The 14,060-nt window shown below is 43.6% G+C and overlaps 1 protein-coding gene across 1 annotated transcript in view; it reads right to left on the minus strand.

The window, feature by feature from the left end:
• Positions 1-492, minus strand: part of tut7 (terminal uridylyl transferase 7) — a 61,223-nt gene extending 60,731 nt beyond the window's left edge. Inside the window, exon 1 of the mRNA XM_064936548.1 lies at positions 343-492. The gene's annotated coding sequence lies outside the window, so the exon portion shown is untranslated. The remainder of the gene's footprint in view (positions 1-342) is intronic.
• Positions 493-14,060: the final 13,568 nt, after the last annotated feature.

A 14,060-nucleotide genomic window follows, 5' to 3' on the forward strand; every position in this document is an offset into this window, starting at 1 on the left:
CATGTTAGCCAATAACCTTGTGACAACATGCTAACTATGCTAGCCACCATGACTTGACATTTAGCAACTTGTCGCTTAGCTTAAAGGACTATGTGCTGACAAGTGTTGGATCTATTCTGTACAACTGGCTAATTTGACTACAAAACCAGTAACTAACCTGGTCTGATTTCACAATCTGTGACCTTTCTGTTTGTCGAATGAAACCGCTAACATCAGTTACTGTGTTAGCTAGCTAGCTACACTAGCCTGTTAGCTATCCGGCTACTCATGTTACCTGTCTATTGGGGTTGCACTGCTAGCTAATACACAAACATAAACGGTGACCATAATATTTAGAAATACCTTGAGTGTTTGTATGGGCAGCATACTCCTGTGTTTATTCGTTATGGTATCGGTAGCTAGCTAGCTGGCCACAAACACCTCCCGCACCAACACAACGTTCTACGCACAAGAGTTTCCAGGGGGAGAGAGCAAAACATGTTTCCTGATGACGTTGAAATACACGTTTCACGTATTTATCTTATATATTATTTTGGTTTGTTGAGTGGATACTGCACTCTACTGGTGAAAATAGTGAAGGACATGGAAATTGATTTTTAATTCAGAGGTGACTGCCAAGTCATTCAACAAAGGAAAGGAGCCCTTTGGGATATGGTGAGAGTTGGTTACAAATTGAGATTTTCGTTATTTGTGGAATATCGGAGCTCTAATAAAGATGAATCAGCCTGGATGTTAAACCATGTTATCCATTTAGGGCTGGTTTACCAGACATAGATTAAAAAGGGGTGGTAGGTAAACTGGCGGTAAGGAGCGTTGGGCCAGGAACAGCAAAGTTGCTGGATCGAATCTCAGAGCTGACAAGGTAAAAAATCAGTTGTTCTACCCATGAGCAAGGCAATTAACCCTAATTTCTCCAGGGTTGCCGTCAAGAATTGCTGACCCCGGCCGCGACCCCAGTCTCAGAGGGTCTCAGAGGGAGCGCGATATGCAAAAATCACATTTCCATTTCACACCTCACATCCGTACAGGTCTATAACAGGACTATTATAAGCAGTCAATAATTTAAATGTGCAGTTAAGCACTTTAGACCTCATGTTAGCTCATTCAGCACAAACACTGTTCGTAGGTCAGTGTGATCACAGTTTACATGACCTTTGTCCTAAACAATACCCTCTTTCCTATACAGTGCACTACTTTTGACCAGAACCCTATGGGACCTGGTCACAAGTTGTGCGCTATATAGGGAATAGGGCCCTGGTCTAAAGTAGTGCACTATATAGGGAATAGGGTTCTGGTCTAAAGTAGTGCACTATATAGGGAATAGGGTTCTGGTCTAAAGTAGTGCACTATATAGGGAATAGGGCTCTGGTCTAAAGTAGTGCACTATATAGGGAATAGGGTTCTGGTCTAAAGTAGTGCACTATATAGGGAATAGGGTTCTGGTCTAAAGTAGTGCACTAAATATAAAATAGGGCTCTGGTCTAAAGTAGTGCACTATATAGGGTTAGGCAAGTCAATTAAGAACAAATTCTTATTTAAAATGACAGCCTTCCCCAGCCAAACCCGAACGACGCCGGGCCAATTGTGCTCCATCCTATGGGACTCCCAATCACAGCCGGATGTGATACAGCGTGGATTCGAACCAGGGACTGTAGTGACACCTTTTGCACTGAGATGCAATGCCTTAGACCACTGCGTCCTTGACCTGAGACTAGTCTAACAAACACATGTCAAATACATTTAATATCCAGCGGTCGGTTTTCTAGTTGCTTGACGTGTATCTGAAAGTTAGGGTTTTAGTTCAGGTTACTATTTATCATTCTGTTGGACCTGGATGACAAAACATTTCTGTTTTTAGTAGTATATGAACAGTATGGAGTCTATTGAACTGCCATTGTGCTCCAGTTTATAGTGAGGGGAAAAAATCCAATAATCTACCTTCATTCAGTTTACTTTGGAATATGAGGGAATATTGATCAACTTAATTGAATTCGATGTTCACAAATAAATGATTTTGTCATGTTTGTCAGAATTCAACCATTACCTGAAATGAAGTATATGTCCTTTTCAGCTCATTGTGTAGCGACGAATAACTGTACCACCCTCCGTACCACCCTCCGTTCCACCCTCCGTTCCACCCTCCGTACCACCCTCCGTTCCACCCTCCGTACCACCCTCCGTTCCACCCTCCGTACCACCCTCCGTTCCACCCTCCATCAATGGAACTAGCCAAGGGCCATGGAGCTACTGCTGAGTGCCCCATCAGTAGACTAGGCTTCCATTCACTTGTTCACTGATTTTTATTGTGGACATTTAGAACGTTTAGAAAATAGATGTGACTGTAGCCTGCTACGGTACGTTTCCATTCAGCCGTCTGGTGTTGATAAAAACAGCTGGACATAATGATGTCACACCCCCGAAAATAATATCAGAAAAATCTGGTGTTGAATGAAAATGAAGTGATTGAAGTGTTTCTACTATTAATATAGTCAAATTGTGCATTAATAAATTGGGGACAGCCTATAATGCCCCACATCTATCTGTTTCATTTTAATTATACCTTTATTTTACTAGGCAAGTCAGTTAAGAACAAATTCTTATTTTCAATGATGGCTGAGGAACAGTGGTTTAACTGCCTGTTCAGGGGCAGAACGACAGAGTTGTACCTTGTCAGCTCGGGGATTTGAACTTGCAACCTTTCGGTTACTAGTCCAACGCTCTGCCCGCAAAGACAGCAGGATAGAAAGCAAGAATTGACTGTTGCCCATATTCTAATAATCCTCATTGCCAATTTATTACCCCGGTCCGTCCCATGGTGAGACTTGGAAAAACATTAACCTAAATCAGACTTTATTGCAATAAATAAAAATGTTGTGTCTTTACTCTTCAGATTACTTAAGGCTCACTCAGGAATGGGAACGGAGACAAATAGTTTTATATGGCTAGCTAGCTACTTCCTCAAAACCTAAGCCAGTTAATTAGCAATCATACCAAACTGCCAGTTAACTAGCTAGCTACTTCCTCAAAACCTAAGCCAGTTAATTAGCAATCATACCAAACTGCCAGTTAACTAGCTAGCTACTTCCTCAAAACCTAAGCCAGTTAATTAGCAATCATACCAAACTGCCAGTTAACTAGCTAGCTACTTCCTCAAAACCTAAGCCAGTTAATTAGCAATCATACCAAACTGCCAGTATGAGGTTTCTGTATTTTACATTATAGCCATTACCATATATATGATTGAATATTATCTGCTGTTGGCTTGTGTGGGTGTATGTGTGGGTGTATGTGTGGGTGTATGTGTGGGTGTATGTATGTATGTATGTATGTATGTATGTATGTATGTGTGTATGTGTGTGTGTGTGTGTGTGTGTGTGTGTGTGTGTGTGTGTGTGTGTGTGTGTGTGTGTGTGTGTGTGTGTGTGTGTGTATGTATGTATGTATGTATGCAGAGGAGTATTTTTGTCTATAATGAAGCCCTTTTGTTGGGAAGAACTCATTCTGATTGGCTGGGCCTAGCTCCCCAGTGGGTGGGCCTAGCTCCCCAGTGGGTGGGCCTAGCTCCCCAGTGGGTGGGCCTAGCTCCCCAGTGGGTGGGCCTAGCTCCCCAGTGGGTGGGCCTAGCTCCCCAGTGGGTGGGCCTGGCTAACAAGTCGGTGGAACTATGCCCTCCCTGGCCCACCGATGGCTGCACCCCTGCCCAGTCATGTGAAATCCATAAATTAGGGCCTAATGAATTTATTTCAATGTACTTATTTTCTTATTAACTCAGTAAAATCTTTGAAATTGTTGCATGATGCGTTTATATTTTCGGTCAGAATACATATTTTATACCCTACACTTGGAAATTGTTGGATGTTGGTCGATCGTACGATCGATGGATCGTTAGATCGCTTGATGTGTGTTCACTACCCTCTGACCGGTCTTCCTTTAGGTGGACGTTGGCCTATCCAAGAAGACCCAGGTTGGCAGAGAACCTGGACGTTCTGTGGGACTCCGGAGTCCGTGGCTCCAGAGATCATCCTGAACAGGGGACACAACTTTAGTGTGGACATCTAGTCCCTTGGCATACTGGTCTATGAGCTACTCACAGGCAGCTCAGTGCTGGGAGATGTGTTTGGTTAGAGGACACGGGATACGGTTAGGGGTTAGGGTCAGTGCTGGGAGATGTGTTTGGTTAGAGGACAGGGGATAAGGTTAGGGGTTAGGGTCAGTAGTGGGAGATGTGTTTGGGTTAGGGGTTAGGGTCAGTGTTGGGAGATGTGTTTGGTTAGAGGACAGGGGATAAGGTTAGGGGTTAGGGTCAGTAGTGGGAGATGTGTTTGGGTTAGGGGTTAAGGTTAGGGGTTAGGGTCAGTGTTGGGAGATGTGTTTGGTTAGAGGACAGGGGAAAAGGTTAAGGGTTAGGGTCAGTGCTGGGAGATGTGTTTAGGTTAGGGGTTAGGGGTTAAGGTTAGGGGTTAGGGTCAGTGCTGGGAGATGTGTTTGGTTAGAGGACAGGGGATAAGGTTAGGGGTTAGGGTCAGTGCTGGGAGATGTGTTTTGGTTAGAGGACAGGGGTTAAGGTTAGGGGTTAGGGTCAGTGCTGGGAGATGTGTTTGGTTAGAGGACAGGGGATAAGGTTAGGGGTTAGGGTCAGTGCTGGGAGATGTGTTTTGGTTAGAGGACAGGGGATAAGGTTAGGGGTTAGGGTCAGTGCTGGGAGATGTGTTTGGTTAGAGGACAGGGGATAAGGTTAGGGGTTAGGGTCAGTGCTGGGAGATGTGTTTGGTTAGAGGACAGGGGAAAAGGTTAAGGGTTAGGGTCAGTGCTGGGAGATGTGTTTAGGTTAGGGGTTAGGGGTTAAGGTTAGGGGTTAGGGTCAGTGCTGGGAGATGTGTTTTGGTTAGAGGACAGGGGATAAGGTTAGGGGTTAGGGTCAGTGTTGGGAGATGTGTTTGGTTAGAGGACAGGGGATAAGGTTAGGGGTTAGGGTCAGTGCTGGGAGATGTGTTTAGGTTAGGGGTTAGGGTCAGTGCTGGGAGATGTGTTTGGGTTAGGGGTTAAGGTTAGGGGTTAGGGTCAGTGCTGGGAGATGTGTTTGGGTTAGGGGTTAAGGTTAGGGGTTAGGGTCAGTGCTGGGAGATGTGTTTGGGTTAGGGGTTAAGGTCAGTGTTGGGAGATGTGTTTGGGTTAGGGTCAGTGTTGGGAGATGTGTTTGGGTTTGGGGTTAGGGTCAGTGTTGGGAGATGTGTTTGGGTTAGGGGTTAGGGTCAGTGCTGGGAGATGTGTTTTGGTTAGAGGACAGGGGTTAAGGTTAGGGGTTAGGGTCAGTGCTGGGAGATGTGTTTGGGTTAGGGGTTAGGGTCAGTGTTGGGAGATGTGTTTGGGTTAGGGGTTAGGGGTTAGGGGTTAGGGTCAGTGTTAGGAGATGTGTTTGGGTTAGGGGTTAGGGGTTAGGGTCAGTGCTGGGAGATGTGTTTGGGTTAGGGGTTAGGGGTTAGGGTCAGTGTTAGGAGATGTGTTTGGGTTAGGGGTTAGGGGTTAGGGTCAGTGTTGGGAGATGTGTTTGGGTTTGGGGTTAGGGTCAGTGTTGGGAGATGTGTTTGGGTTAGGGGTTAGGGTCAGTGCTGGGAGATGTGTTTTGGTTAGAGGACAGGGGATAAGGTTAGGGATTAGGGTCAGTGTTGGGAGATGTGTTTTGGTTAGAGGACAGGGGATAAGGTTAGGGGTTAGGGTCAGTGCTGGGAGATGTGTTTGGGTTAGGGGTTAGGGTCAGTGTTGGGAGATGTGTTTGGGTTAGGGGTTAGGGGTTAGGGTCAGTGTTAGGAGATGTGTTTGGGTTAGGGGTTAGGGGTTAGGGTCAGTGTTGGGAGATGTGTTTGGGTTAGGGGTTAGGGTCAGTGCTGGGAGATGTGGGATGTGTTCTCTGCATTTGCCTTAAAAGGATAGTGCAAGATTTTGGCAATAAAGCGTTAGTTTTGGCGCAATGACTGGAAGTCTACAGGAACTGCTAGCATGCTAGTTGTTACAGTGGTGGAAAAAGTACCCAGTTGTCATAGTTGAGTAAAAGTAAAGATGCCTTAATAGAAAATGACTCAAGTAAAAGTGAAAGTCACCCAGTGAAATACTACTTGAGTAAAAGTCTAAACGTATTTGGTTTGAAATATACTTAAGTATTAATAATAAAAGTTTAAATTATGTCAAATTCCTTATATTATTTACAGATAGCCAGGGGCACACTCCAACACTAATTTACAAATGAAGCATGTGTGTCTAGTGAGTCCTCCAGATCAGAGGCAGTAGGGATGACCAGGGATGTTCTCTGTTTAGTGAGTCCTCCAGATCAGAGGCAGTAGGGATGACCAGGGATGTTCTCTGTTTAGTGAGTCCACCAGATCAGAGGAAGTAGGGATGACCAGGGATGTTCTCTGTTTAGTGAGTCCTCCAGATCAGAGGCAGTAGGGATGACCAGGGATGTTCTCTGTTTAGTGAGTCCTCCAGATCAGAGGCAGTAGGGATGACCAGGGATGTTCTCTGTTTAGTGAGTCCTCCAGATCAGAGGCAGTAGGGATGACCATTTTCCTGTCCTGCTAAGCATTCAAAATGTAACAAGTACGTTTGGGTGTCAGTGACAATGTATGGAATAAAGAGTACATTATTTTCTTTAAGAATGTAGTGAAGTAAAAGTAAAAGTAGTCAAAAATATAAATTGTAAATGAAAAGTACAGATACCCCAAAAACAACTTAAGTACTACTTTAAAGTATTTTTACTTAAGTACTTTTAACCACGGGTGTTTTACTGTAATTTTCACCACTGATTTGTTACTGTAATTTTCACCACTGATGTGTTACTGTAGACTTCCAGTCATTGCGATAATGATAGTTAGCAGCTTCTTTTAATCTGTTCAAAGAAAGAAAATAATGTCATCCATGAGTTCATCTATCCCTTTCATGCTTCAGTAATGTTTCTGTCATGTTTCTGTAATGCTTCAGTAATGTTTCTGTCATGTTTCTGTAATGCTTCAGTAATGCTTCAGTAATGTTTCTGTAATTCTTCAGTAATGTTTCAGTAATGACTCAGTCATGCTCCAGTAATGCTTCAGTAATGCTTCAGTAATGTTTCAGTAATGCCTCAGTAATGTTTCTGTCATGCCTCAGTAATGTTTCTGTCATGTTTCAGTAATGCCTCAGTAATGTTTCTGTAATGCTTCAGTAATGCTTCAGTAATGTTTCAGTAATGTTTCTGTAATGCCTCAGTAATGTTTCTGTAATGCTTCAGTAATGTTTCTGTAATGCCTCAGTAATGTTTCTGTAATGCCTCAGTAATGTTTCTGTAATGCCTCAGTAATGTTTCTGTAATGCTTCAGTAATGTTTCTGTAATGTTTCTGTAATGCTTCAGTAATGTTTCTGTAATGCCTCAGTAATGTTTCTGTAATACCTCAGTAATGCTTCAGTAATGTTTCTGTAATGCCTCAGTAATGTTTCTGTAATGCTTCAGTAATGTTTCTGTAATGCCTCAGTAATGTTTCTGTAATGCCTCAGTAATGTTTCTGTAATGCCTCAGTAATGTTTCTGTAATGCTTCAGTAATGTTTCTGTAATGCTTCAGTAATGCCTCAGTAATGTTTCTGTAATGCCTCAGTAATGCTTCAGTAATGTTTCTGTCATGTTTCAGTAATGCCTCAGTAATGTTTCTGTAATGCTTCAGTAATGCCTCAGTAATGCTTCAGTAATGCTTCAGTAATGTTTCTGTAATGCCTCAGTAATGCTTCAGTAATGTTTCTGTCATGTTTCAGTAATGTTTCTGTCATGTTTCTGTAATGCTTCAGTAATGCTTCAGTAATGTTTCTGTAATTCTTCAGTAATGTTTCTGTAATGTTTCAGTAATGTTTCTGTAAAGGTCACGCTGTTCTATAGCTTCAGGTCAGCTGCATTTGTAATGAAGGTGGCTTGGTTAATGGAGGACAAAGTGCCCCAGTCCTTCGTTTCAACGACCCTATGATGACTCACACCTTCCTCCCTGAAGGACATCGAGAAGACGGGCATCCCCAAGAAGCTCACCAGGAAACCAGAGGACTTCATACTGTGCAGGTAGGTACAACCAGAGAGCGACCGGTCAACCCGACAAAATGGAATCACAGATATCACAGATACATGGCATTGGTGAAATTGAATTATTCTTGTATGCATAGCCGGTCTATTCAATATACGATCTCTTTCCCTGGGTGGTTGAACATCTTCAACTGGGTGGGAACTGCAAGATCTTTACATCTGCTCTGAGACTGGTCCAAATGGTACTCTATATACGATCTCTTTCCCTGGGTGGTTGAACATCTTCAACTGGGTGGGAACTGAAAGATCTTTACATCTGCTCTGAGACTGGTCCAAATGGTACTCTATATACGATCTCTTTCCCTGGGTGGTTGAACATCTTCAACTGGGTGGGAACTGAAAGATCTTTACATCTGCTCTGAGACTGGTCCAAATGGTACTCTATATACAATCTCTTTCCCTGGGTGGTTGAACATCTTCAACTGGGTGGGAACTGCAAGATCTTTACATCTGCTCTGAGACTGGTCCAAATGGTACTCTATATACGATCTCTTTCCCTGGGTGGTTGAACATCTTCAACTGGGTGGGAACTGAACGATCTTTACATCTGCTCTGAGACTGGTCCAAATGGTACTATATTCCAAAAGAATAAAGACATTACAAATGTCATATTATGTCTATATACAGTGTTGTAACGATGTGCAAATGGTTAACAGTACAAAAGGGGGGAGGCATAAATATGGGTTGTATTTACTATGGTGTGTGTTCTTCACTGGTTACCCTTTTCTCGTGGCAACAGGGCACACATCTTGCTGCTGTGATGGCACACTGTGGTATTTCACCCAGTAGATATGGGAGTTTTTGATTGTTTAAATCTTTAAATATATGTGTCTCTAATATGGTCATACACTTTCTGGCAGAACGTATAACTGCTGTTGTCAATCATTATTTCTCCCTTTGTGACCTTAACACTGAGATTTCCACACTATTCTGCTCATGGTCCCAAATTGATGTCAAGAAATTCTGGTGAATCAATTTGGAAAGTAATGTAGTCTAGTGGTTTTTCATATTGAATAACAGGTGATGTGAACTGTGGTATATTACGACTATCAGTCTGTGTTGATAGACACTCTTTTCTTTCAACATGTCGCTGAGTTGAGAATGGTGATATCATTGTCCGGTTAGATCCCCCAGATATTGTGTGGCCTACCACTTCGCGGCTGAGCCTCGTTTGAGAAACAGACAACAAACAAGTCCTCAACTGGCAGCTTCATTAAATAGTACCCACAAAACACCAGTCTCAAGGTCAACAGTGAAGAGGCGACTCCGGGATGCTGGCCTTCTAGGCAGAGTTCCTCTGTCCAGTCTCAACGTCAATAGTGAAGAGGCCACTCCGGGATGCTGGCCTTCTAGGCAGAGTTCCTCTGTCCAGTCTCAACGTCAATAGTGAAGAGGCCAGCCACTCTGGGATGCTGGCCTTCTAGGCAGAATTCCTCTGTCCAGTCTCAACATCAACAGTGAAGAGGTGACTCTGGGATGCTGGCCTTCTAGGCAGAGTTCCTCTGTCCAGTCTCAACGTCAATAGTGAAGAGGCCACTCCGGGATGCTGGCCTTCTAGGCAGAGTTCCTCTGTCCAGTCTCAACATCAACAGTGAAGAGGTGACTCTGGGATGCTGGCCTTCTAGGCAGAGTTCCTCTGTCCAGTCTCAATGTTAATAGTGAAGAGGCGACTCCGGGATGCTGGCCTTCTAGGCAGAGTTCCTCTGTCCAGTGTCTGTGTTCTTTTTCCCATCTTAATCTTTTATTTTTATTGGCCTGTCAATATTGGCCTGTCTTTCAAAGATAATTTGTAAAATAACTTCACAGATCTTCATTGTAAAGGGTTTAAACACTGTTTCCCATGCTAGTTCAATGAACCATAAGCAATTAATGAACATGCACCTGTGGAACGGTCGTTAAGACACTAACAGCTTACAGACGGTAGGCAATTAAGGTCACAGTTATAAAAACGTAGGACACTAAAGAGGCCTTTCTACTGACTCTGAAAAAGACCAAAAGAAAGATGCCCAGGGTCCCTGCTCATCTGCGTGAACGTGCCTTAGGCATGCTGCAAGGAGGCATGAGGACTGCAGGGCAATAAATTGCAATGTCCGTACTGTGAGATGCCTAAGACAGCGTTACAGGGAGACAGGACAGACAGCTGATCATCCTCGCAGTGGCAGACCACGTGTAACAACACCTGCACAGGATCGGTACATCCGAACATCACACCTGCGGGACACCGAGTTATACCAGGAACACACAATCCCTCCATCAGTGCTCAGACTGTCCGCAATAGGCTGAGAGAGACTGAGGGCTTGTTGGCCTGTTGTAAGGCAGGTCATCACCAGACATCACCGGCAACAACGTCGCCCATGGGTACAAACCCACCGTTGCTGAACCAGACAGGACTGGCAAAAAGTGCTCTTCACTGACGAGTCAAAGTTTTGTCTCACCAGGCGTGATGGTTGGATTCACATTTATTGTCAAAGGACTGATCGTTACACCGAGGTCTGTACTCTGGAGCGGGATCGATTTGGAGGTGGAGGATCCATCATGGTCTGGGGCGGTGTATCACAGCATCATCGGACTGAGCTTGTTGTCATTGGAGGCAATCTCAACTCTGTGCGTTACAGGGAAGACATCCTCCTCCCTCATGTGGTTCCCTTTTATTTATTTTACATTTTATTTCACCTTTATTTAACCAGGTGGCCAGTTGAGAACAAGTTCTCATTTATAACTGCGACCTGGCCAAGATAAAGCAAAGCAGTGCGACAAAAACAACAACACAGAGTTACACATAAACAAACGTACAGTCAATAACACAACCCTTCCTGCAGGCTCATCCTGACGTGATCCTCACATGTCACATGTCTGTGGACCTTGTTCAGTTTATGTCTCAGTTGTTGAATCTTATGCTCATAGAAATATTTACACATGTTAAGTTTGCTGAAAATAAACGCAGAGGACATTTCCTTTTTTCTGAGTTTATTTAATGAAGCTGCCAGTTGAGGACTCGTGAGGTGTCTGTTTCTCAGACTAGATACTCTAATGTACTTGCTCTCTTGCTCAGTTGTGCACCGGGGCCTCCCACTCCTCTTTTTATTCTGGTTAGAGTCAGTTTCCACTGTTCTGTGAAGGGAGTAGTACACAGCGTTGTACGAGACCTCCAGTTTCTTGGCAATTTCTCGCATGGAATAGCCTTCATTTCTCAGAACAAGAATAGACCGATGAGTTTCAGAAGAAAGGACTTTGTTCCTGGCCATTTTGAGCCTGTAATCCAACCCACAAATGCTGATGATCCAGATACTCAACTAGTCTAAAGAAGGCCAGTTTTATTTTGTTCTTTAATCAGAACAACAGTTTTCAGCTGTGCTAACATAATTGCAAAAGGGTTTTCTAATGATCAATTAGCCTTTTAAAATGATACACTTGGATTAGCTAACACAACGTGCCTTTGGAACACAGGAGTGATGGTTGCTGATAATGGGCCTCTGTTTGCCTATGTAGATATTCCATTAAAAATTAGCCGTTTCCAGCTACAATAGTCATTTACAACATTAACAATGTCTACACTGTATTTCTGTTCAATTTGATGTTATTTTAATGGACAAACAAATGTGCTTTTCTTTAAAAATAACAAGGACATTTCTCAGTGACCAAAGCTTTTGAACGATAGTGTACCTGTACCATATGACTTGTAAGGAAGCAATCCATTCAGATACACACATCACTACAATGTGCAACTGCATTGGCACTAAGGTGAAGAACCAAATATTGGAGAATGTCAAACAAGCAGTACAGAATAGTTGGCATATAAACAAAAACAATATATTGTTTACCGAACACATCCAAATATTGAATAATCTGCAAAACATTATTAGAATTGTTTATTTTATTTGCAACCATAATTATTATCAAAAGAATATAGTCTAAATTCACTCATTGAAAACTTTATTTTGTACTACTTATAAAAAATACCCAGTTTTACAAAAGTAAATCATTGCTTACTAGTTGGGGAGAGTCCATCTCATAAGTCATCAGCTTTATTCAGTCTTTTCAGTTGTTTTGGGATTCTATAGTTCCATAGAATGTTCTAGATCATTCAAACAGTGATTCTGAATTCCATTTCAGCTGATCAGGAGCTGAATTTTTAATCCATTCAAAAAAAAAGCATGTGGTCCCTTTTCCAAGAGACAGCATTAGAATATCATTGACATAGTGCCTTTATGTACAAAAAAACAATGTACAAATCTATATAAAACAATCTAACGTTAGCCTCTACATCTCACTATATCTGTTGTAAATAAATATTTGGTTGTCTGACTTCATTATGTAGGAAATAGTTGAATCCACGGTAAAGGCGTGTTAGCTGTTCTTGGACTCTATCTAGCTACCAGAGAGACATGCACCTATGCTGGTGTTTGGAAAGGCCTCACTAGTAGACTAACCCAAATGGTACCCTATTCCCTATGTAGTGCACTACTTTGGCCAGGGCCCTATTCCCTATATAGTGCACTACTTTAGGCCAGGGCCCTATTCCCTATATAGTACACTAGTATAGACCAGGGCTCGAGCTCTGCTCAAAAGTAATGCAGTATATATGAAATAGGGGGCCATTTTTAGTGGCTCTCAGTGACTTGTGATATAAATACCAGCACATGCCTATAACATGACAATAACAGACAATACCAACGTCTAGTCAGATGGATAGCTACCAAGCCTTCATTGGTTGTCTGTGATGAGACAGAGGTACAGTGGGAGGAGCCTCTTACATATTCTGCCTTGTGATGTAAAAACACTATGCTTGGTCACCATAGACTATGGCTGTGTCACAAATGTCATCATATTCCCTTTATAGTGCATTACATTTGGCTAGGCCCCATAGAGTAGTGGTCCAAAGTAGTGCACTACATTTGGCTAGGGCCCATAAGGTTGTGGTCAAAAGTAGTGCACTACATTTGGCTAGGGCCTATAAGGTTGTGGTCCAAAGTAGTGCACTACATTTGGCTAGGGCCCATAGGATTGTGGTCCAAAGTAGTGCACTACATTTGGCTAGGGCCCATAGGATTGTGGTCCAAAGTAGTGCACTACATTTGGCTAGGGCCCATAGGATTGTGGTCCAAAGTAGTGCACTACATTTGGCTAGGGCCCATAGGATTGTGGTCCAAAGTAGTGCACTACATTTGGCTAGGGCCCATAGGGTAGTGGTCCAAAGTAGTGCACTACATTTGGCTAGGGCCCATAGGGTAGTGGTCCAAAGTAGTGCACTACATTTGGCTAGGGCCCATAAGGTTGTGGTCCAAAGTAGTGCACTACATTTGGCTAGGGCCCATAAGGTTGTGGTCCAAAGTAGTGCACTACATTTGGCTAGGGCCCATAAGGTTGTGGTCCAAAGTAGTGCACTACATTTGGCTAGGGCCCATAGGGTAGTGGTCCAAAGTAGTGCACTACATTAGGGAATAGGGCACCATCTGGGACGCAGATGGTATATCATGTTTGTCAGGCTAGGAGGTGGAGGTGACCCCATGATGTAGTAATCCTCCTCTCAGAGCCATCCTCCCCTCCTCTCAGATCGAGACAGGTCCTCCTCTCAGATCGAGACAGGTCCTCCTCTCAGATCGAGACAGGTCCTCCTCTCAGATCGAGACAGGTCCTCCTCTCAGAGCCATCCTCCCCTCCTCTCAGATCGAGACAGGTCCTCCTCTCAGATCGAGACAGGTCCTCCTCTCAGATCGAGACAGGTCCTCCTCTCAGAGCCATCCTCCCCTCCTCTCAGATCGTGGCAGGTCCTCCTCTCAGATAGAGACAGGTCCTCCTCTCAGAGCCATCCTCCCCTCCTCTCAGATCGAGACAGGTCCTCCTCTCAGATCGAGACAGGTCCTCCTCTCAGATAGAGACAGGTCCTCCTCTCAGATAGAGACAGGTCCTCCTCTCAGATCGAGACAGGTCCTCCTCTCAGATAGAGACAGGTCCTCCTCTCAGAT

The sequence above is a fragment of the Oncorhynchus masou genome, chromosome 25 (assembly GCF_036934945.1).
Source record: "Oncorhynchus masou masou isolate Uvic2021 chromosome 25, UVic_Omas_1.1, whole genome shotgun sequence".
Taxonomy (NCBI): domain Eukaryota; kingdom Metazoa; phylum Chordata; class Actinopteri; order Salmoniformes; family Salmonidae; genus Oncorhynchus; species Oncorhynchus masou.